General features: G+C 40.8%; 1 long non-coding RNA gene across 1 annotated transcript in view; it reads right to left on the minus strand.

Moving 5' to 3' along the window:
• The window catches only part of LOC138133772 (uncharacterized), a 125,055-nt gene that overhangs the window by 77,288 nt on the left and 25,503 nt on the right, over positions 1 to 22,264 (minus strand). The gene's annotated exons all lie outside the window — the stretch shown is intronic.

The following is a 22,264-nucleotide window of genomic DNA, read 5'->3' on the forward strand; positions in this document are numbered from 1 at the left end:
AAGAGAGCGGCCGAGAGCTACGCAAAGAATAAGGCCGAAATCGCTTGGCACGAGCCCAAAAAAACAATTATGTTGAGGGACGTCGATAACGTTGTCTCTGAGGAGATACGCGAGGCCATCTGTGCAGAGGCGGGTGACGATGTTGGACAAATAGAGGTCCACATCAAAAAGCCTGAACAAGGCACAAAAGGCAGGAAGACCTATGCAATGGTGACCGTCAATACGAGGACGGCACAGGTCCTAGAAAAAAAGGAGCGGCTTCGGGTGGGTTGGTCGCAATTTAGAACAAGGGTTCTGGAGAGGCCAGCGAAGTGCTTCCGCTGCCATCTAGCGGTGGACTGTAAGAGTGCCGTCGAGAGAAAAGAGGCATGTTACAGATGCGGGGGACCAGACCACTTCGCAAGGATTTGCCCAGAGGAGGCACCGAAGTGCTACTCATGCGGGGAGTCGGGCCACCTGGCCAGAAGCACGAGGTGCAAGAACTACAGGGCGGCGGTGGAGCAAATGAGGCGGCAGGAGCGAGATAGGAACCCTAAAAGGCGCACCTCTCAGTCAGCCGGGCAGGATTGACAATCAGCCAGCAGTAACCTCCGAGCCCCCAACACTGAGATACCAGCAAAGACACCGATCAGGTTCATCCAGATCAACGTGAACCGTAGCCAAACGTCACGACTGTCTAGAGCAGATGGCGTGCGATGACCAGGCGGACATTCTTCTGGTTAGCGAACCCAACAAGAAACTCGTCGGAAAGGGTGGTTGGTGAATGGATGAACAACACGACGTGGCAATTAGATTGATCGGAAAGAAAATAAAGATGTTGAGGCAGGAAAAGGGTCCCGGATGGGTATCGGTGGGGACCGCGGCCTGTACTGTCTACAGCTGCTACGCATCTCCCAACGCTCCGTTGCAAGATTTCGAGAGGTTTTTAGAGGGGCTGAAGGCATCAGTCTCGAGGTGCTCAGGTCCCGTTCTGGTTGAAGGAGATTTTAACGTAAAGGCCTTTATGTGGGGATCCAGGGTAGAGGATAGGAGAGGGACCGCGCTGGCCGACCTGATAGTAGAGTTGGGCATGGTCATTATGAACCAAGGCGATGCGCCTACCTTTCTTCGAGGTGCGAGTAGTTCCGTGATCGACATCACCTTCGGGACCGCCGCGCTGAAGTGATTACTTTAATTACTTCATGAGAATGTTTACGGATTAATACACTAATTTCAGGATGTAACGCAAATACACCCTCGCGACCGGGAATAGTTCCGTGACGCTCCACTAGTACGCTCTCGAGGGCGCCACTCCATCTTCCCGGTGCGGCTCTCGCTCTTAGCCAGGATCTCGCCCATTGGTCAAGTTTCCGCGCGCTCTTTTGCATGCCCTCAGGCCATCGGACGAGGGTATAAAAGAAATTGCATCCCCTTGATACATCAATTGCGCTTGCTTCGGTGACACAACTCTCTCTACTCCAGCAGCGCACCCTCTGTGGTCACTGGTCTTTTCCGAATCTAAAGCAAGCCGACAAGTGGACACTGCGTTTACCCTGACATCCCGAACCCTCTTCTTCGAAGGCATCACCAGGTCCCCCTGACGACACCTCCGTGGAAGCTCGACCCGTGTTTTCGAAATCACTTTGTACATTTACAATAAATATATACATTCGAAACCACCCTACAAGGAGACATTTTGTCATCATTTGGGTATGGGCGATTCATTAGGGTCAGTTTAAAATATTTATTATTAAAATTGTTTTCATTTAATATCTACCATATGATTCTCTTTTTCTCTTCCACCCTTATCATTATTAGTCGAGTCAATGAAGGTTTTTACTTCTTAATCCTCAGAAACAGCTCCGATTTTGATGATTTTTTTTTAAATGTGTGTATTTATATATTATTTGAATTCAGAAAGATTTTGTTTGGGGCACGTAAATATTTATATTGTTTAAACAATAATTTGCTATTTATGGAAAAAAATCCGTTTTCCACGATATTTATTTCAAAGATTTTTTTTATATGGAAACTGAAATATAAAGAGTAGTTGTTAAGTTAAAATTTCTAGTAAGTAGTAAGTAAAATAATATGGAATAAACAAAAATTTAAAGGATCGTGTGGAATTTATGTTATTCAGTGCCCCAATTTTGCGGTGCTATTGGATGTGGACACAATAGTCTTCGTGATAAGGGAATCCGCTTTTTCCGAATACCAGCAGAAACGAACACAAGGGGTGGCCTAAGAAAAAAGGATAGGAGACAAAGTTAAAAAACGAATATGGTCTGCTCATTTTTCTTCTGGTAACAACAAATAACAATAACAGATCTGGCCTACAGATTCCAAATCAGTGTGCAAACAGTGTCAAGAGTTTTCTACAGCTGTCTAAATGTACTGTATACATTGAGTATTTTATTATCTGGCCAACTCGAGAAAATTTAATAAAAACAATGCCTCAGAGCTTTATAAAACATTTTCAAAACAAAGTCACTGTGATCATAGATTGTTTTGAGGCAAAAATAGAAAAAGTAGTAATTTGTTAACACAGGCTGCTACGTGGTCAAATTATAAACACCACAATTCTATTAAAATGTTAATAGGAGCGTGTCCACAAGGAGCAATAACATTTATCTCTAAAGCCTATTTAGGCAGGATAAGTGAAAAATAAGTTACTGAGAAATGTGGCATTTCAGACTAATTCTTACCTGGATATTTGGTTTTGGCGGATCGCGGTTTTAATTCAAGAGTCTGTTCAGCTAAGATTAGCAAAGATTATGACATCCGCTTTTTTAAATGGGAAGGAACAATTAAGTGCATTTGAAGCTGAAACTGCAGGGAAGCTAGCCAATGTACGAATTCATCTCGAAACGGTTGTTGGCGCTGTTAGAAGAAAATATCCAATTCTTTTTAACTTGGTGGCTTTGACCACAATAAAGAAAAAGAATGATGCCAGTTCTTTTGCAACTGATCAAATTATTACAGTCACATGTGCCCTCACTAATTTGTTTCCATCTATTGTCAGTTTATTTAATATACGAGTAGGTATAGATAACTTGATGTTGTAATTGCAAAATATCGATTGCCAATGAAAAATATCGTATGATCAAAAAGTCTTTGGATCAGGGTTGCCGTGGAAAAAACACAGCCACATAATACGGGCATTGCCCGACAGCCCCCCCCCCCCCCCAATTCAAAATGAAAAAGAGGTGAAACAAATATTATTAATTTTTTGAAAGAAATGTATTATTTTTTGGATATTGTATACCGATGTTCCTATGTAGATATCTGCATTCACCTCAAAGTTTAATTGAACGAATTTGAGCCGATGCGCTCACCTTAGAAATTTAATTCTTGTGGACGGGCGAGCTCAGTGGAAACCCTGTCTGCTTTGCCATTTCTATGCGCTTAAAACACAACCACTAACGTGTTATTTAATATGTGTCAACAATGCATATTCGGGCCAGAAGCTGGTCGGTCCGAGCCAATTAGAAAAGATTTAATGAACGAGAACAATTTCGAACTTCCACGACACTTGTCGAATCACCCTCAACCGTCGATTCATATGATTTTGTCCGTTACCATTAGTTTTTATTGCAAACGCAAATACAGTTGCAATAATTTCCTGTTTCATGTAAATGTGGATGTTTGCATTTTAATTTAGAGTGCACGTGTGCTGACATAAAGTGACAATCAAATAAACACTTGTAGTAAGTGATTTAGTTATTGGTGTAAAGTGTAGGTTAGGTAAGTAACAACAATGAATTCGGTTGCGTTGATTAAAAATTTTAAATCCGCCGGGGTGGGGCTTCGTTTTGAAGATCGTGTAAACATTAAACCGTTGGGCCCCCTCGTCCGAAATTGCAAATTCAAAAACAGTATTCTGTTAAAGGTAAAACCGTTTCTCGAAATTTTAATTCTAATATGTACAAACATGCAGAATGGTTGTGTGGTTGTGATACGAGTAATTCTCTATTTTGTTTCGTGTGTTTATTAATGGGGTCCAGTGATTTAGACCCAGCATGGGTACAGACCGGCGTAACAGATTTAAAACACTTAACTGAAAAAATAAAAAAAACACTGTCAGTCATAAACATCTCTGTTGTTCGATTGAATTTGCCACTTTGGGTCACGTTGATATTCGAAATCAACTCAGTGCAGCTTATCGTCTTCAGGTACAAAAACAGAATGAACAAGTTAAACAAAATAGATATATTTTAGGAAAATTAATAGATTGTATAAAATTGTGGGGCTTTTGAATTAGTATTGCGGAGGCATGATGAAAAAACAGACAGTAATAATCCAGGAATTTTTAACGGTTTGATAAATTTAATGTCTGAAATAGATGTAGTTTTAAAATCTGATATCGACAAATCTAAAAATACTGTTTTCTCAGGCTTATCAAAAACGATTCAGAATGAAATTTTAGAGTCAATATTGGCAGTAACGCAGACATTAATTAAGAAAGAAATTGATGAAAGTGATTATATCGCAATACAGGCTAACGAAACAACAGATAATGCAAATATTTCTCAGTTAGTATTTATAGTGCGCTATGTCAAGAATGCACAAATTTACGAATGTTTTATGGGTTTTATAAAACCTCCAGGGCAAAGTGCAGAAGATGTATCTCGCGTAATTCTGAAAGAATTAGAAAATATCAATATTGACAAAACACCTGACAAATTGATATAATGGAGCTGCGGTAATGAGTGGTCAGAATAATGGGGTACAAGCCAAAATCAGATCCGTTTACAAAAGAGCCATGTTTACTCACTGTTATGCTCATCCATTGAACTTAATTTTAGAAAGAGCTGCACATCAAAATAAGCAGGTCAAAGTGTTTTTTGCAGACATTGATGGATTTTCAAGTTTTTTTTCTCGCTCGTCTAAACTTACCCAAATTCTTGATTCCATTGTAGGAAAAAGCCTTCCGCGGGGGTCAAATGTTCGTTGGAATTTTAGTTCTAGAGTGGTTACTACCGTCTTTAAATATAAAGAAGAGTTAACAGAGTGTTTGAATTACATAATCGAAAACGAGGATGACAAAAAAACTGTACGCCAAACGACTGGTTTGATAAATTATCTTAAAGATGCTGATTTTAATTTTTGGCTTCATTTTTTTAACAAGATTTTACCCCAAAGGGATATTCTTCACAGTCAGTTACTACAGCGACAGTTAGATAGCACGAAAGTGCAAAAATATATTTTAGATTTTCAAAATGCCATTCAAAAAGTAAGGAGCGAAGTAGATAATAACAAATGGCTCGAGAGATTTGTGACGTTATAATAACTAATATACTAGATATAGATTTAGTGTTAATGATTATTTGGAAGCTTCTTTGTTATTTGAAACACAGTTATTTCAGGATTATGTGGTCAATTTTCCTGGAAATTATTTCACTTTAACAGCCAAAAGATTTAATTTAGAACCTGCTGCATTAAAGCAAGAACTGTCCACTCTTTATCGTAGAGAAGAATTTCATACTGCTAATGGAGCGCTTCACATTTTACAATGTCTTTGGGATAATAACCTTAGTAATGTATTTCGAGAAACGGTAAAATTGTTAAAAATTATTTGCACTATTCCCATGACAACGGTCGAAAGCGAACGTTGCTTTTCAACGTTGAAAAGAGTAAAGACATTGACGCGAAATACAATGGGACAAGATAGACTTTCTGCCCTTGCAATGTGCTCCATAGAGAAGGAACTTATTCAAAATACAGAAAATTTCAACGAGCTAGTCACAAACCATTTTATCTCTCAAAAGAATCGGCGTTTTGATTTTAATTCTAAAACACTTAATTAAAAACAGATAATTACCTCATTGCTATTGCATAGAAAAACTTGATTACTAAGAAATAAATCAATTTATTGTGCCCTTTTGATTTTTTTAAATAAAGTTCTGCTGTGGATTAGGTCTATTGGGGAAACCACATTTAAAAAAACGAGCTTTACACTCTACCTCTTGGGTGGTGAGGAAAAGTGTGTGCCCTCCGTTCTGATTTGTTCACGAGTCGCCACTGGAAGCAAGTAAAATACCAATTGAGGAAATTATGAAAAAAGAAAAAGGAGTCACTTGTACGGAATATGTAAGCGATATTGATGGTGTCGAAGTATCATCTGTTGCTTGGAGAGACAATAAAACAGTGACGTTGCTGTCCACTTTTGCTGGAAAAATTCCAATTAGCGCAATCGCTATGATTAGAAAGAAAAACGTTGGACCACTATAGAGTGCCCTTTTATAATAAAAGAGTAAGCAGAACCAAAACATGGTATCTGCGCTAGATATGGCTCTGATCATGATCAATTGTTCGTTGCTGTATAAAAAAAGTTGCCAAAAACGAAACGAGAAAAATATATTATGGTTGGCGGAATTTCGTATAGAGGTAGCATATTGCTTATGCCATTTAAGTAGTACAGCAGAATCAAACAAAAGAGGAAGGCACAGCTGACAATTTAATTCAAGCAAAGAAACAAAAATCTGCAACTACAGCTTACATTCCGCTAAAAGACGTAAGAACTAGTATATTAAAACATGAGTTTTACAAAACTTATATTAAGATGAAATGTCTTGGGGCCCGGTAATTGGAAACAACTTGAAAGATATTGTCTTCAGCGTTTCTGATGAAGGATTCAAAAGTCAGCTGCACGAGGACTTGTATGATAAGGATCCTTATCAATTTTATAAGCTATTTGTAACGACGAGATATTGAACCTGATGGTTACGGAAACGAGTACATATGTACACACATCAGTTGATTGAAGAAAATATTTTTCCAAAATCTCGTCAACATCAACGTGGCATGACACCGACATGCATGACATGAAATGGAAATATTTTTGAGGATAGTTATGTGGATGGGTTTATGCACATTTCCGAGTGTTGAAAGCTATTGTTCAAATAAAGAAATATATGCAAATTGTCAGAAATATTATGTGTAGAAATCGTTTTCAGCTGCTGCTAAGAACTGTACATTTGAGCGATAATACTACAATTTCTGAAGATACAGAAATTAACACCTCTTCTGGATTTGTTAAAAAAGTCGTTTCAAAATCTGGCGAGTTTCTTTGCATAGATGAGACGTTGGTCCCATTCAGAGGGCGATTAATTTTCAAGCAGTATATTGCCAATAAACGTCATAGGTTTGGTAACAAATTATTTAAATTTTGTTTGGAGGGAGGTTACACATACAAATTTTAAAAATCACTGTGGAAAAGAACAAAGTCAAGGGAGCACTGTTCCCAGAAATGTTGTGTTGAATTTAAGCGTCGTTTTCATGGTGGCTTTACAAGCGTGGCTCGCTCGGCTTGGAAGTCGCTCGACCAATGGAAGCATAGCTTTTAAAAAACGCCGCGGCGTGGCTCGGATTTTGCTAGAATAGGAAATATTTCTATTTTTCAAAGCCACGCTCAGGCTTTGGAAGCTTGCGCATGCGCTCGAACTCGCAACTACATAATCAAATCAGCTGATGTGACAGTTCAACGCTAGCTCGCTCAATAGCGCATGCGCGTTGGCGTGGCTGTCTTGAAGTAGCAGGCCACCATGAAAATGAAAACGACTCTTCCAAAGCCAAGCTAGCCGAGCGAGCCACGCTTGTAAAGCCACCATGAAAACGACCCTTTAATGACAAATTTATTAGATGTGGATCTTTTTTTACCGCAGAAGTGGTGCGGATACCATCAACCGTGTGAACCCACACTGGGCTGCGATCCTCGAATAAATGCCAAGGCTATTCGTATGCGCAAAGTGGTCAAATGCGAGTGCTTTGCGTAAATTGGTATTCTCGAACTACATTTTCATTGGCGTACACGAAAATCTGCGAACGGAGCATTGCGAGTGGGTCATTATCACTCGCATGTAATTGCGTGTGGTGTGCAAGGGAAATTCTAACCTTAAATAAGTGTATCTAATAAAGCTTGAACACGTGAACATTACTGTTTTTACAAAAACATTCAAAATGGATGAAATAGTGAACATAGTCGCTATTGCAGCCTTAGAAGATGCGGAGATCAGAGATGGTGGTCCGCCGCGAATTTTTCACGAGAGACGCCCTTTTTGAAACATTATCGGATCGAAATTTCCGGTTGCTAAAAAATTTAGTAGCTGATGTCATTGAAAACATCGAACCTTTTGTTAGAGCTCGGTCAAGAACATCTGCGCTTGACGTTACAACAAAAGTAAGTGCAAAGTGCCTAACTTATTATTAGAACTACATTTTGACTTTCGTCAACAGGTTCTTGCAACTCTAAATTTTCGAGTATATCGCAGCTATCAATGTGGTATTGATCAAAATATTCACACTGCTATAAGTCAGGCTTCAGTTAGTAGAGCTGTAACTGAAATTTGTGATGTTCTGAATGGGTCAGAGGTAATGAGTCACTACATGTTTTCCAAAAAATTTAGAAGATCTACATCAAGTGCGAAATAAGTAAGAAAATTTTTGTTCATATATATAGGTAAACACGTTCTTTTTTTTTTCTTTCACATTTTATGAAAGGAGACAATTTCCAGGTGTTATATGGTGCATCGACTGCACCCATATAACTATATACCCGCCAAAAACAAATGATCCCATATATCCAGAACACATTTATGTGAACAGGAAAACGTATCATTCAATAAATACAAAAATTGTAAGTGCCTACTCATTTATTTGCTTTTGGATAGTTTTCAGATTTGTAATGGAAATTAAAATTTTGAATATTTATCCAGGAAGTACCCATGACAGCTACATATGGAATAATAGTAACGTATTACCATTGATGAAACAATTACATCAACAAGGTCATAGATCTTTTATGTTACTATGTAGATTTATTTTTATGTGTAGAGAAAGAATGCTTTAACGCAAATATGTATTCTTTTAGGTGATTCTGGATACCCGCTTAGGTCATATCTCCTGACACCATTTGAAAATGCTGCACTAATTCCCCACAAGAACGTTAGAATAAAAGACATCGTTGCAGTCGATCACTTACAGAGCAATGCAACCGCGTACTGAAATCTATGATTTCGTTGTTTGTTGAAGCATAGAGTCCTACATTATTCCCCAGAACGTGCTGTAAAAATAATAAATGCATATGCAGTATTACACAACATTTGTATTAATAACAATTTGCCACATGTTCCAACAGAATCTGAAGATGTTAAAATAGATTATGGAATCAAACTGAAGTAAACATTGAACCACGTCAAAGAAATGAAGCATTACATCAGTTAAATCAAGGAAAACTACAAAGAAATTTAATAATTTGAAATCATTTCCACCATTAGAATGTACCGAAAGGTTCAGATATTTTTTGTAGGTTTTAGAAAGTACACAATATAAATATGAATTATGGCGTTAATTTTGTTCAATAATATAATACGAGTAAAAGAAAAACATACCAGTCATTTTACAGAAATGAAAAACTAAGTACTATTTATTTACTTTACTAGATACCTTAGATTCATTTATAATTGATATGGTTCCACGATGCCGCTAAAAATTCTGTTTGTCATCTCAATCAGTTTGACAAAGTTTTGGACATTTGACGATAAATTTAAATATGTTTAATCTAGTATTAATAAATTAAAAAATAAAACAGTAAGTTAGTAAACAGAAAAGGCTCTTCCACAATCACGTTACAGTTTTAACGTGACGTTAAAGGTAACGTTAATGTTATGTTATAAGTTTCTTTTTCACAATAACGTTAGACGTTACTTACAAAACATTTTAATTTACCTATAATATAGAACGCTGTCAAGGCGAAACCCGAAGCAAGATGCCGATGACCCTCAGGAAGAAGCCTGAGCCCCTTGAAGACAACCCCCCGATCGAGGTTCCAACAGGAGCCCCAGCAACCGCTCCGACTGAGCTTCCAGCAGAAGCCCTGAGTGAATAACCCCCAGCAAGAATAGAACCTCCGCTCGCGACTCCACCAATCGTGACTCCGTCGATCGCGACCCAGCCAAACGCAATTCAGCCGATCGCGACCTCGTCGATCGCGCCACCCTCGACAGCCACGATGACCAGTGAGTCATCACAGATCGTGCAGCTAATAGCAGCCGTGATGGAGCTTCTGCAGAGGAACGCCGCCCCCATTGCCGCCACCCAGCCGCAACCGCCGGCTCTGGTCTACCGCCCAGAGGACCTACTTCGGACATTCGCGGGAGAACCCCAGGACGACCCAGAGGCATTCATCGCCGAAGTAGAGTCCTACTTCCGACAGGTGGGCGAGCACAACTTAACCCCCCAACATTGCGTGTTAGTAGCACACCGTCAGCTCCGCGGCGACGCCGCCAAACGGAACCGCTACTTCAAGGATGAGGATACCAGCGTGGAGGAGCTCTGCGTCCACCTGCGTCGGGACTACCGAACAGAGAACCAATTTACCAGGCTCCTGACCGCATTCACGGGGGCAACGTTATGTCAGAATGACCCGCTGGGCGAGTTCGTGAATCAATTTGCACCGACGCCTGTTCCCCGGCAGTCCCGAGTCGAGGATTGTCAAGGAGCTGATCCAGCAGATGCCGTCCTCCGTCCGCAGCATCCTCGCGGTATCGCCGAATTCATTGAGACGGCTACGAACGTGATCTCCTGGGCGGGAGCCGAAGAGAAAAAGAAGAAAGCGTCGGACTGCAGTAACGTCTCCTACTCAGCCCGATGCTTAGTCTTATGGCCATTTGCAGCGTCAATACTAAGCAATGCTTAAGTATTGGATCAGACTTAAGTTGCCGATTTCATTTGTCCGCTACCAAATGGGTTCTTAAGCTGTGGATAAGTTAAGCCCCCGAATATTCCTGTCCTAACTTTATTCAATGCTTGGCACATGCGCATAAGATATTTTGTTCGGACCTGTGGTTCGGACTTGTGATGTTGATGGCGCTGGGGCGAAATTATTCATTTCTTTTATATTAAATTATTAGTTGAGCAAATTTGTTGCTAGTTTATAATGAGTTGCCAGGTAAGGTATTTTTTTGAAAGAAACCTATTTACCAGTTTACAGAAGCAAAATTAAGTTATAAATCGTAGCCAAATGCGAGATTAACTGAAAACGTGATCAGATTGTACCAAGCGAAGTTTCGGATTCATGGATTAACCGCGCATCAAAATTCATTCGAATTATATATTTAATTGTCTTTCTATAAACTGGACCTATATCTAATAAAAACGTTTATGTTAGGCTGAGGAACGCAAAAAAGGGCCGCCAATTTTAGTTCCCGCGACAAAGAGCTGCTGCTCAATATTGTTTACAATCATAGGGGCATAATTGAAAAGAAAAAAACAGACGCTGTGCATAACGAGGAAAAGGCAAGAACGTGGGCTCGTATAGCCGTTCAATTCAATGCCTGTAGTGAGATAAGAAGAGATGCTGAGCAGTTAAAAAAAACAGTATAATAATAATAATAATAAAAAAAAATCTCAGAAAGAACGCCGCCGAGGAAAGAAAAGACATGTTACTGACTGGTATTAATATACCCATTAGGTAAAAATTTAACTTTTTAACCCAATATGTGTTTATAGGTGGAGGTCCATCTCAAAAACGAACATTTGAGGACGCTTGAGAAGCATAGTCAACGAGAAAACCGTTGATGGGATGGACAATGAATTTGATGGGGATCGTGTAGAGGCTGAGTCCGAAAATGTAAGTTGCCGAATGTAATTTTTGCCAACTAATGTCATGAGATTTCTAGATTATACCTGTCAATGATTCGGTTGTCCCTCAAAGTATGCTGGAGCTTGAAAATGTAAGTAACAATTTCAGAAGCTTTTGTATACTATTTATAATAAACCCCAATAGGAAGATATCAATCAACCAAGTACTAGTGCGGAGCCGAGTACAAGTCGGTGGAAACCCACCTATACTCCGGCCCAACTACAGACGCCTATAAACAAAGCATTGGTAAGTTTTATGTCAGATTTATAAAAGATTCGATTATTTAATATACAACCCTTGACTACGGTCTCCGATGCGCCCATCACGGAACCACCCAGCGGTCCACGACGTACTGGACAGGCCGATGACTTCCACCGACCAGAGTGAACCCCAGCCCCCCAAGTACAGCACGGCTTCCCCGCTGTCCTGACCGACGTTCTCAAAACATTTAATAGTGTAAGTGACCACGCGACTGTATAGGTGCAGTGTGTGCAGTGACCCATAGCATTAGACTAAAGAAAGACCAACCATTCCGCCTTCGCCCGTACCCGGTGAGTGAGAAAAAGAAAAAGCAACTGTTTCATAGCGTTCAGGAAATGCTGGCTGCGGGAGTGATAGAACGTTCAATGAGCGATTATTGTTCTCCGGCAGTGCTAGTGGCAAAAAAGGACGGTACAGTGCGATTTTGTACCGATTACCGAAAATTGAACCTTTTAACGAAAGACGAGGCGGCACCGTTGCCTAAGATAAGCGACGCGCTCCGCGACTGTGTTCTCAGCCATAGACTTAAAATCCGGGTACTGGCAGATCCCGATGGACAAGGCGTCAAAGCACCTCACCGCGTTCGCGAGGCCTGACGGTGCAACGTACCAGTATGCCGTTCGGGCTGAAGAACGCGCCGGCCACATGCCAGAAGCTCATGACTCGTGTATTAGAGGGCTACCTGGGGAAATTTGCACAGGTGTACCTAGACGATATAATTATATTTTCTAGGGACCACACAGAACACCTGGTGCACCTCCGCCTTATCCTGGAAAGTGGTATATAACTAAATACATAAACTTCCCCGGTTATATACCTAACTTGACATCTGTCAAAGATAACGTAAAAATTTACAATAGAGTAATGTTTTTTAAGACTTTGCTCAAATAAACACGAAAAATGTTATTCAATATTCGTCGGCTGTCAGTTTTCAGGTATTCGGCCTGTTTTGCACCACTTGGCTGTCTAACGCCTTGTGCTTCAAATTTCGGCCTCATACCTGAAAAGTGATCTGACAGCGCTACTCATATGAAAAGAACTAAAGTCTGTCTCAATTCTAAATTTCCACCAACACTGCATTCTACGTTGGAAATACAACCGGCAACACTGTTTGGTGAAAAATGCGCCAATTGTATTTGTTAGGTCAATTTCCGTTTTTACAACTCAAAATTTTAGAATAAAGAAAAAGAACGAAAACCTTTTTTAAAATGCAGCAAGTAGGTAGAAAATCAAATTCTAAAAGCAAAATAAACTCATGAACTAATTTTTATGTTTTCCAATCATGCTTGTGAAATAATTATATTATTGCTAACTTTGGTTATTAAGAATCCCAATTTAGAAATATTTCTATTTTGCCAACATAATTCAACAGGTGGTGGAAATTTAGAATTGATACAAACTATATGTTATAAGTTTAGTTATAAGTTGTAAATTGTTAGACTAAGGTTCAAGACGCAAAACCGCACTTCCGGATTTACCCATATTCTACGTAAAATAAGTAACCCAAAACAAACCAAGTTATATATAAATTTAAAAAAAAAGAAGTAACCAATTCTTGTAACGTGTAACCTCTCAGAACTGTATGTACCCAATTTGTTACAATTTTAGTGTAAAATAAACGTGCCCTCGGGCGCCTTTTGTTTTTGGTCAATTCAGTGCTGCCGTTTCAGTACAAATTTACTCAATACGGTACGTCAGTGCTAATTTTTGGAAAAAGTACCAATTTCAGCACGAAATAATAAAAAAGAATACGGCCATCAAATAATAAAATTAAGACAAAAACATCAACAAAATAAAAAATATATCTTATTTTTAATTTTTTATTAAATAACCCTAATAAGTAAGACTTGTCTCTGGCTATCCTAGTCTAATTTTCCCAAAATTGCAATTTTCTTAGTAGGTGTTACCGGGTCCGAACCCAAGGGACCAATCAGGGAGAAGGAGACACTTAAGGACCACCCAGTCATCAGACGACCAATCTGGTGTCAGGACGGGGTCGATCGCGAAGGACCAATCCAGTTTCGTGCTCTCGGTAGGACCGCCCCTAAGTCAGTCGACGAATCAGGGCGCGAATCAAGGCTCACTCGTTCTCACCCCACGATGCATATAAGCGAGCACCCTCGCTGCAGGGGGCACTCTCGTCTCGACCGTCTTGAGATAGGCGTGTCGTTTCATTAACCTTACCGTGCTCTTTTCAAAGCCATCTCAAATCTCTGAGGCAGAAAGCTCTGCTCCAAAAGCAAAAAAGAGAAATCTTCCCCGGCGGCCTAGCTGCCCAGGGCAACTGGCGTCCTGGTCCCCCAGCTCCAATGTCTTGGAGAAGAATCGCTGCCGTCGCCGTCGAGGCTCACCGACGCCGGTGGTAACATTTTGGCGCCCAACGTGGAGCCAATTCTGGCGGATACCGGAAGAACCTGCAGGAAGACCAGCCGAGCATGGTGCTCAACCGCTCACAACCCAGTGAAGAGGTGGAACCAAACATTTCGAGCGGTGCAAGCTCGATGGCGCCCAACAAAGATCAACCGGAGGTTACCAGTGCCTAGGTCCAGTCCGCCATGCTAGAAGCACTCCAATGAACCTCCCACTCCCTGGAGGAAGCCCTGGAGAGGCTGTCCACCCGGAGCAGCAGCCCACCTTCAGCAGTTCCACCGGTAGTCCTGAAGTTGGAGGACTACCTTCCCACGTTCAGCGGAGATCCGGACGAGGATCCGGACTACTTCATCCAGCGGCTGGAGGAGTAATTCGCTCAGCCAACCAACGCCCACCTATCGGAGGAAGTGAAGGTGCGCGTTGTTTACAAACAGCTCCGTGGGCCCGTGTTCAAACGGTACAAGGCCTTCGCGAGTCGCGATCGCGAGTTCCGTGCCGTAAAGGACCGACTAGTGACACACTACGGCGTGGAAAAGAACTTCACTGCGTTCTATGAGACGTTTCAAAAGAGCCAGGTGGAGAAGAGCGAAGACTTTGAAGTGTTTTGTGCGCGGCAAGACGCGCTCTACCACCGACTATTTCCTGCTGCGTCCGAGTCGCGTCTCGTCGCCGAGCTGGTGAAACAGCTGCCAAGAGAACTGCAACCCCATCTCGTCGCGGTGGGTTGTAGGACAGTGGCGTCTCTCGTGGAGATGGCACTACAGCTGGCCGCCCACACCCAGAAGTCAACTTACCGCAGCGGAGGAAACAAGGTGAGTCAACCGGCGGAAAACTGGCGCAGGACCGAGCCATCCGCATCTCGGTCCGCGTCAGCCGAATAACAAAGAACGTGGCCACGCGCTCCTTGGGGGTGGTCTACGTGGACATCGTCATCGGCGATATCCCCGCACCAGATTCTTCGTGGTCCCTGATCTCCGAGACGACGTCATTCTGGGGCACGAGTGGTTGGAGGCCGCCAAAGCCACCGTGTGCTATGCCCACCAGTGTGTTCACCACGGGACACATCGCCGCTCCACCATTTATTGGAAGAGGCCCATGGAGAGCTTCTTGGACGCTTTACGTGAGTTTGTGTGTGTGAAGGACGCCAGTGCCGTGACCGGGAACGTGCGTGCAGTGACTCGCAAAATTAGACTCGAAAAGGACGAGTCCTTTAGGATTAGACCGTACCACCTAAATGAACAAAAGAAGTGCGCGCTGTACGAATGCATCAAAGAGATGCTCGCCGCGGGTGTGATAGAACGCTCCGAAAGTGAATATTGCTCCCCGGTGGTGCTAGTGAAGGAAAAGGACGGGACAGTGCGTTTCTGTACAGACTATCGCCGCCTTAACGCACTCACGAAGGACGAAGCCGCGCCATTGCCACGAATCCAAGAGATGCTTCGTGATTTCGGGACCGCGCAAGTGTTCTCGTCGATCGATCTCAAATCGGGGTACTGGCAGATCCCGATGGATCCTGCGTCGAAACACCTAACCGCGTTCGCGACACCTGACGGCACGACCTATCAGTATCGAGACATGCCATTTGGACTAACGAACGCACCAGCCACCTTTCAAAAGCTGATGACCTGTGTGTTAAGTGGCCTGCTCGGTTAGTGCGCGCACGTCTATTTGGACGACATCATTGTATTCTCCGCGACCTACGAAGAACATATCAGTCACCTTCGGCAAATCTTCGAGAGGCTTCAGGAGTTCGGGTTACGTTGCGCCCCCGGAAAATGCCGTTTCGGGGTAAGCGAGCTGCCATACCTTGGTCATATCGTCGGGCGAGACGGGAACCGACCACAAGAGCGACACCTCGTTACCGGATCCGAACCCAAGGGACCAATCAGGGAGAAGGAGACACTTAACAACTGCCCCGTCATCAGACGACCAATCCGGTGTCAGGGCGGGGTCGATCGCGAAGGACCAATCCAGTTTCGTGCTCTCGGTAGGACCGCCCCTAAGTCAGTCGACCAATCAGGGCGCGAATCAAGGCTCACTCGTTCCCCCAGCTCCAACGTCCCGGAGAAGAATCGCCGCCGTCGCCGTCGAGGCTCACCGACGCCGGTGGTAACATAGGATAAAAAATAAGTAAGTATGTATAAAGAAATCTGGAAATTAATAACTACGACATTGTCGCTCTCTAGTGGCTAGTAGATTCAGCCGAGTTGGTAAGAAACTGTAAATTCAGTAAGTACAGCGCATATAGGGGAATTACTTAAACGACCTAAATATAATTTAGTAATTCCCCGAGATCTAATTATCCCCGAGGTTATAAAAGCTTCGAGTAGCAACCGGCATTGCATCATTCTCATTAGCACTAGTGTCGAATGCAGTGTTATTCAGTTTAAAGTGTTTTACTGTTTTGAGCTGTTGTGTCATTCGAACAATTATTATTGGTGAACAGTAATGGACAGGTAAGAAAATACTTTTCGTGTTCATTACCCGAGATACATAACGTGAGAAGTGGTACAGAACTAAATATATAAATTTTTCAGTTTATGTACCTAACTTGACATCTGTCAAAGATAACCTCACAATTTCCAATTAATTCAGTTTTTTTTTTAAATTTTGCCTAAAACGAACACGAAAAACGTTGTGTGCCTCTCTCGGTGAAAAAGTGCCTTTTGTCCTCGCCTGTTTTCAAGTCTCGGCTCTGCCTCGACTAGAAAACCCAGGCTCGGACTAAAAGGATGCACTTTTTTGGCCTTGATACACAAATAACTATCTTACTTAAAAATGAGCTTGCTATTAAGTAAAGGATTTCTAGATGTGTTATACGGTCGAAAATTGTGAAACGGAATCAGAAGGACCTCAACCTGGGCCTTCAGGTACAAGTTCCTCATCGAAGCAAGATGAGTAAAGAGAAAGTGATGAAGAAAATGTTGAATCTCCAATAGCCTGGCCAATAGCTTAAAGTTCTGAATCTGAAGGCGACGAATAAACGCAGGAGGAAAGAAAAGCTGAAAAACTCGTCACTACAAAGAAAAAACGAAAACTTTACGGTGTTCAATATCGAAAAAATTGGAAATCGGTATGTTCTGCTTATTCATGAAAACTATGATACTTATATGATTAATTTTTATTTTATTTGCAGGAACTATGGCCTACTGCAGTACCTGTAAAAAATCTCTTGCAGGTGGTAAGAAACATTTGAAGCGTCATGAAGATTCTGATATTCACAAAAGGATTACATCTAAAATTCGCCGGGGTTTAAAAATTGAAACTGCTTTAGAAAATGTACCTGCAGATAGAACTGCCGAAAATATTAAAGTGGCGGAATTACAACTAATTATGTTTGCTACAGAACATAACTTACCTTTCATAATATTTGAACATTTCCCTCAGTTTATTCGGGCATTACCAAAGCCGAAAATTTAAAAAAATGTTAAATGTTCCCGAACTAAAGCCACTGGTTTAGTAAATAATAAAGTTGGTCCTTTTGCTCAATCATCTACTGCTGTTATATTGAAAGAAACTTTTTTTCAATAATAATTGACGAAACCACGGACATATCTACTAGTAAATGTCTGGTAATTGTCGTTAGATATTATTGTAGAAAACAGAAAAAGTTGTCGATGTATTTTTTGGATTAATTGAATTGGAGACGGCCACGGCAGAAGTTATTTTTAAGCCATTTTAAATCTTTTCAAAAATATAATATTCCGGTTTCAAATATAATCGGATTTGCTTCCGATAGCGCTTCGATTATGACGGGTAATTTAAATGGAGTTTAAGCAATATTTCAGAACATAATTCCTAATATATTTGTAATTGCCATGCTTGTCACATTCATTGAATTTATGTGCGTCTAAAGCATGCGCTTCCTTACCGAACCAAATTGAAGAAATGGCCAGAGGCATTTTTAACCATTTTGCACATAAAAAGACAACACGACTTCAAAGAATTTCAAAATTTTGTTGACGCAGAACCACACAAAATGTTACGATCATGCCAAACTAGATGGCTTTCGTTGCAAGCTGTGGTAAACAGAGTTTTGGAAGAGTAGGTTCCTTTAGCATTATCCTTTCAGAATGAATCTCTTATAGAAAATGTTTTTAGCGCAAATACAATATTGGACAATTTAAATAATACTGTATATAAACTGTATTTCAATTTTTTACAACATATTTGAAACATAGTTTCCAAAATGAATCTAGAGTTTCAAAGCGAAAGTCCTAGAATCCACATTTTGATACCCACCATGACCATGTATGTATTATAAAATTGCTAAATTCTTTTTGAAAGTTGAAGCCGTGAAACGTGCCAATAAATGCTTCAAACCCGTCAAATCCACGGGCGCACTCGAATTCCCGTCTGACTTATTTCTTGTCATAAAGTAATGCAAGAATTCCCGTCAGGTAATTATCAACTGATATAATCCACAACTCGAGTTCCCGTCAAGGGTAAAAGAGCGCTTCAATCCCTTACTTACCTACCCCTCTAGCTGTTGCCAGGTACCATTGTTGTTTATCATTATGTAGACCAAAAAAAAATTTTTTTTATTTTAAAAAGTTACAAATACCGTGTGATCAACAATTATTATATACTTAGATAAGGGGCGGCTGTGACTTTGACAGTGTCAGATTTTTCGTATCTTTGCTAAGTCAGCTAATAAACGTCAAACAACTGTCACTATTAACCGAATTTTAACGCAAAAATGGTTTTTATTTCAGAACACAGAAGATTCATCATTGAATCTTACTTTCGTAACAGTGCTTTCAATAACCAAGATTTTTTTCTGACGGGAATTCGAGTAGAATTTCGGGTGCATTTTTACCTTGACGGGAATTCGTGTGCAGGATTAAAGGGCCTATGTCGAAGCCCAGGTATAAAATATTATGCTGACGGGAACTCGTGTGCATCGAAATCCACGTAATTTTAGGCAATTAAAAGACATATACTTAGGGGCAGGATTTGCAAATTGGCTGGCTGAAAATGTACGTAACATAACGCAACACGCTTTGCACGAAGTTAAAATTAACTGCCTAAATTTTTATATACAGTTATGTTCAGAAATTCAAAATAGGATTGATTTTGGAAATGAAACATTAAATGAAATTGCACAGGTATTAGACATGAATTAGTTATTTATACAACTATTTATGAAAGTCATACGTTTATTCACGAATCTGCAGATTGATTAACGAGGGCGTAGCCCGAGTTAATGAAGCAAATTGTTTGTTATATATCGCATGGCCGCTCCCAAAAGTTGAGGCGGCAATTATCACAAAAAACAATTGCATTTGTTATGTTACATTTGGAAAAATTAGATTTTGAGCTAAAGTGGCTTAGAGAACAAAGCTATGACAACGGGGCTAATATGAAGGAAGGAAGAAAGAGTGTACAAAATAAAATCCTTGAAAAATATCCAAGGGTGTTTTACGTCCCCTGTCCATGTCATCTTTTAATAGTTATTTACATTACCAGATGCGTAAGTGAACTATTTTTGGCAAGGAGGTAGTTCAAGACCCGAGGCGGCAGCCGAGGGCCGTGAAACCTCCGAGGTTAAAGAAGAAACTTACGCATCGTGTATTGTATTAAATTTTTCCTACTACGAAGCACCAACATTTTAAAATGTTAAAAGAATACCAAAAATCGTGCCGTATCGCGACCGTCCTTGGATCTTGGAAGTTAAAACCATAACAACAGCTTTTACAAACATTTTATTTTTCGTCTTCAAACGGCGTGAATTGTGCAAGTGCGTGTAATCCGTAATAATGTTAGTTTGATAGTTTGTGGTTATTGGTATTTATACAACAAGCCTTCCCGCAAAATATGGAATGTGACAGAATTGAAAGAGCCGCTGGAATTACGTTGCCTGTCAACTCGGGTGAGCGATATAACCTAACTTTACAACAATTCATAAATCACAATAAATGTGAATAAGTAGATTAATTTTCCTTTGTTGTATTCAATTGGACTAATTAAACTACATATTATTATAAAATGTGTTGCTGTTTTCCATTTGATGATTTGGGTACCTCAAACGAAATTGTCACAAAATAAAATAAATACTCCTCGTACTAGGAAAAAGGATTTATTTGAAAATGTGCCTGCCTGCTGTTCCTTTAAGAATTTACCTGATTGTAACAAAATGTTTAGTTTAGTCTTGAACTTCCAACAGTCTGGGCGTGCTTTTGAGTTGTGTAGTTTTTGTTAAGTTTCATTGAAAGCTATTCTGAACAATAATTATGCCTTTTCAATATTCATTTGAAGAAAAGACTCAAATGCTACTAATTTTTGGTGAATGTGGCAGAGACGCTACTCTGGCCGCTGAAACTTACGCCGCGAGGTTCAAAGTCGTTTATAAATCCATTGTTACCCACGATATCAACCAAGCCAGAGTGTTAAATTTAGTTAAAAATAATCCCCACATTGGTAGCAGAGACATTGGCTCTCGAACTGGGATCAGCAAAAGTAGTGTGCTTCGAATTTTGAAAAAACACGAATATCACCCGTACATCTGGAACTTCACCAAGAATTGCATGGTGAAGATTTTGCAAATCGAATGACTTTTTGCGAATGGGCAGAGGAAAAAATCCGGAATGAAGAACATTTTTTTGAAAGAGTTGTGTTTACCGACAAATGTTGTGTGAAAAATAATGGTGCGGTAAATAAACACAATGTACACTATTGGGAAATACAAAATCCGCATTGGATGAGAGAACAAGACATACAAAATCGCTGGTCCCTTAATGTCTGGGGAGGTGTTGTCAACAATAGGATTGTGGGGCCGTTTTTTTTAAGGGCCATTGAATGGTGAGAGATACACCACCTTTTTGCAAGACGAGCTTAATGATTTGCTAGCTGCAATTGTCCCAGTAAATGAAAGGATTCGGTTGTGGTTCCAACAAGATGGAGCACCAGCACATTTTAGTCGAACAGCCCGGGAAGAATTAACGCTCCAGTTTGGAGAAAATTGGATTTGTAGGGGCGGACCCATACCTTGGCCAGCGAGATCACATGATCTTACACCACCAGACAACAAGAGATAATATGAGGGAAATAGTTATTTGGATCACAAGTCCAGAAAATGATATTTTGCGAGTGTGAGTGATATTGCGTAGCCGAGGCGGTTTAGCCGAGGCGAAGCAACACGAGCACTCGCAAAACATTTTCTGGACGTGTAATCCACAAAATTTTTCATGCCGACAAAATTAAATCATTTTTAAAAAGTAAAAAAATTATTTCGCAAGTGGAATCGAACCCGCGACCCTCGCGTCCCTGCGCCGAAACGGAGTCCGTTCAATGCTGCCTGCCCATTCTCTAGCAAGGTCACTTTTGTAAGTACTAGGCCGGGAATTTTACGTTCCCGGCGGATTTTGAATCATGCAAAACCGTCGATAACGGCCGGCGGCATGAAATAGTTATTTTCTTGCAGTCCAACACTCGTGTTTGTCGCTCAAAATTACCCTCGGGCAGACGCCCTCGTGTAATTTTCTTGCTACAAACACTCGTGTGTGAGGACTGCTCGAAAAAATTTCCGGCGATACATATCTGTCCCGAGGTATATTCGGAAGAGAATCGCCCGAAAAAATTTTTCCCTAGGGCAATTATATCGGAAATTTTCCCTAGGGAAAATTTCCGCTTAATTAAATTGTGATTGGTTGCTATTCAAACAATTCGGAGTTGTGATTTGTCAATATAAATCATGTGACATTTGAGGGCGATTCTCAGTGAAATTGAACTTCGGCGACAACGACTGTGGCGGTGCCTGTCAGTGTTGCCAGATGTGTGGGAAAATCCCACAATTGTGGGAAAAACGTCCTTTCGGGGGAATAATGGGATTTTCACCAATTTTGTGGGATTTTTGAAGATTTGAGACTTGAGTAGATAATATTTGTTAATTATCCAATAATTATGAAATGGTGACTGACTTTGACATCAATGGCTACAAGCTACAAGCTACAAGCTACAAGAGTCGTTCTTGACTTTGCGCGATGCCAGTGCTGCCACTATTATTTTGTGTGC

The sequence above is a fragment of the Tenebrio molitor genome, chromosome 6, assembly GCF_963966145.1.
Source record: "Tenebrio molitor chromosome 6, icTenMoli1.1, whole genome shotgun sequence".
NCBI classification, from domain to species: Eukaryota; Metazoa; Arthropoda; class Insecta; order Coleoptera; family Tenebrionidae; genus Tenebrio; species Tenebrio molitor.